Genomic DNA, 3,350 nt, shown 5'->3' with positions numbered 1-3,350 from the left:
GATAAAATGTTATGGAAGGATCCCTTCAAGTGTTGAGCTTGTACCTCAGATGTGCTTTCAGTTTCAGTGGATGGAAACTGCAAGTATTACCATTTAAAGAATGCATCAAGGTATTGTAAAATGTGTACAATATAACAATTCTTTGTATATGTTAGTGATGTTTACTACCTTTGGACTTTAACACCTCATGAAGTGTACTTCATTGCTTGTTTTTCAGATTGGAGGAACAGGCTTTATTTCAGGACCTTTTCATAGCCAAGGATGAAAACGTAGGAAAATTTGTGGACTGTATACACAAAACAACCAAAAATGTAAGACTGCAGATTGTAAATGTATAATAACAGTAACCTTTTAGCCTGTAATAACAGCATGCCTGACTGAATTGTATGCATTCTAGATATTGTGGTGCAATGGTCAGAGGCCAGGGAGATCTCTCACAGATCCAGCAGCAAACTGGATGAGGAGGCTTGGAGCTAGCTGTGTGTATACATGGAGTGCTGCTTAGTGCTCTTGGAGATAGTGTACGAGATATTTGCATAACCCTTGTACTTTCAACAAAAGCTGGCCAACAGACAATCACTTTTTTCCCATGGATGTAACATGCAAGTATTGGCCATAACTTGAAAACTAACAAAAAGCTGTCCTGAGCTCCAACACCTGCTTAAAATTAAGCCATTTCTCTCAATTTTCCATGGCAAAGCCCATGAATTTAAGGTAAGGAACACTGACCAGGCATTGAATAACCTTGCTGGTACATACTGCATAAATATCTTTGACACTGTTGATGTTGTTTGTGCATGTTTGTGCAGATACAGATGGACACAAAGCTTGTGCCAAGGCTCATTGCAAGATCAGAAAGGAGAAAACATCTTAGCATTGGCTTTAGAAGATGTTGGTCATTTGAAGACTGATAGAGACACAGAAGTTCTGTCTTTGGAAGAGATCCTGTCTGGTAACACAACAATGCCATGGCAGCAATCACACAGTGGTAGGTAAACATACACTAATATGTTTTATACTGTCATCATACCTGACAGATAATGTGACTAGATACTCCAGGTGTTGACCTGAACTTACAAATTTAAACTTTTACTGAGTTGATTTGTCCTTTTCATAACTGCATTTCAGACTCTGTCAGTCTTCACACAAAAACAAGGGCAATTGATGACAGTAAAGAGACTGGAAGAGGAAAAGAAGATCCTTGTTGATGGTCCATCATTGGAAATCTCTGTCATCCTATGAAGACATTCTAAAGGAGTTTCCCGCCTGTTATCGGGAGGTAAATTTAAAAGTAGGTTTTTAAGTGATGCATAATCATACCAAAAGTGAAAGCATCTAAATTTTGTATTTTTATTTTTCTTTATGTTCAACTTTAAAGGTTTGTCCTGTGCCCTAACTGACGAAGGTCCAAGAGGTCTCCAGAGCATCATCCTCAGAGAGCTGCAGCACCAACAAATGAAGCTGCAGGCAACAGAGTATTATCTACAGCAGCGGAGCCCAAAGTGGGTCCTGGAGGGCCGGCATCCTGCATGTTTTAGTTCTCTCCCTTGTTTAACACACGTGCATCAAATGATTGCTCGTTAGAAGGGCTAAGAAGAACATTGAAGAGCTGAAAAGGTTGTTGCTACCACCAAGGAGAGAACTAAAACATGCAGGATGCCGGGCCACTAGGACCGACTTTGGACACCCCTGATCTACAGACTTTGTCAGGAGCAGAGAGTGTTACCTTTGACGACGACTTCAGTAGTGACTGATAATAGTCATATATATTAGAGGTGTGTCGATCGATCGGTCACCGATCATAATCGGCCGATTTTCGTGAAAAGGTGCATGATCGGTGATCATTGGCTCTTGTTGCCGATACCGATCACCTGCATCTCATTTCGCAGCCTACCTGTGCAGCTGGTCTCCTCTTTCCTTCACTCTGCGCAAACGCGCAGCAACAAATCCTAAACGATGTGGAACTATAACGCACTGAGTGAATGGGGAAGTTCGCGTGTTGAGGCGGAAAATTGAAGCACGTCAAAATGCATCAACACAACGAAGCTAATACGACATAAAAAAATGCCATACTTGATGGAGTTTGGCTACATCGAGGCTCACTGCAGTAAAAAAGACATATGGAGGATCAGATAGCAGGTAAAGCAGCGCACAGCTACAGACACTCACCCGGATTAGCATGACTGTCAGAAAGCTAAACAAATAACCCGCATTATTTAAGTCTTCGAGCTGCGATGTAAGACACTGGTTCTCCTAAGTGTGGTAAAGTTAACATACATGATTCTAAAAGAATGGATGGCTTTGTGTTTTCCTCTGGTGAGTGTTAAAATAATGACCTTGGGACTTRAVTCTAAGTCACTAAATTTAATCTAGCCGTTAACAAGTGCCGTTATTTTAGGAGAGGAGCTACCGTTAACAGGAGTGGTTGTAGGGGTTATGTCGCTGTGAGGGCTACTCAGCGGATTGCTCCTCAACTGTAAAAGGTCATAACTTCTGGATCGAAGGTAGTCAGAGCTAGACGAGTCCTTTCCGACCCCAGTTTAAACAGATAATTCTCCACAAACTATTGCCAGGGTAAGACCCGAGTTTATGGCTGCATTCCATTTCAGATTCCCGCCGATCAGCCGTACAATAATTTCTAGAACTAACTATGCAGAGCTGGGATGCTTATAAAAATGTTGTGTGGTTTATGATAATACATTATGGAAGATCAAGTCTGAAATGTTTCATGTTTCAGACTTGATCTTCCATAATGTATTCCAGCTTATATATATATATATATATATATATATATATATATGACCAGCAGGTGGAGATCTTGTTAAAAGATGACAAGATGCACCCGAACACAGACTTATCAGTGCACAATATTTTATTAAACAATTCTTCTTTAAAACAGTTCTTTTTAAAAACGAGGCTTCAGGCCCACTACTCGGTCCCTGGACCAAAAGGACAGACAAGTTCAATTATTCCAAGCAAAATAAAACAAAACATGCAATGCAAAAGAAATTGGTAAATCAAAACAAACAAAACAGGAACACAAATTAGTAACTTCAATCAATCACAAAACAAAACTAAAGGAAAACAATGGAACAAATCATTGTCATCCGCTTCCAAATGCCCTTCGATGGGGTCCCAGGAGTAACGCCCCACGTCCAAAGCGCTGCAGCTCCAAACAATCAGTTGCCTGAAACAGAAATCCCATTAACAGTGGATCCAGATAAAACAAATCTATAGCTAAATAGCAGGTAGCTTACCCAGGGGTGGAAACAAAGCCTAACCCGGGAGAAAGTGGGTCAGCAGGTGAGGACCAGACGGAAGCCGCACGCCACAGCAACCTCCAGCTGCAG

General features: G+C 41.1%; 1 long non-coding RNA gene across 1 annotated transcript; it reads left to right on the top strand.

Moving 5' to 3' along the window:
- The first annotated feature begins 419 nt into the window (after positions 1–419).
- LOC103476628 (uncharacterized) lies at positions 420–1,565 on the top strand. Its single transcript, XR_535515.2, has 3 exons — positions 420–988; positions 1,129–1,279; positions 1,379–1,565. It is a non-coding gene; the product is annotated as an uncharacterized LOC103476628 (long non-coding RNA).
- Positions 1,566–3,350: the final 1,785 nt, after the last annotated feature.

Source organism: Poecilia reticulata, linkage group LG15 (genome assembly GCF_000633615.1).
Source record: "Poecilia reticulata strain Guanapo linkage group LG15, Guppy_female_1.0+MT, whole genome shotgun sequence".
Taxonomy (NCBI): Eukaryota; Metazoa; Chordata; class Actinopteri; order Cyprinodontiformes; family Poeciliidae; genus Poecilia; species Poecilia reticulata.
Note: the sequence above shows the minus strand (reverse complement) of the source record. Positions and strands in the feature narration are given on the sequence as shown.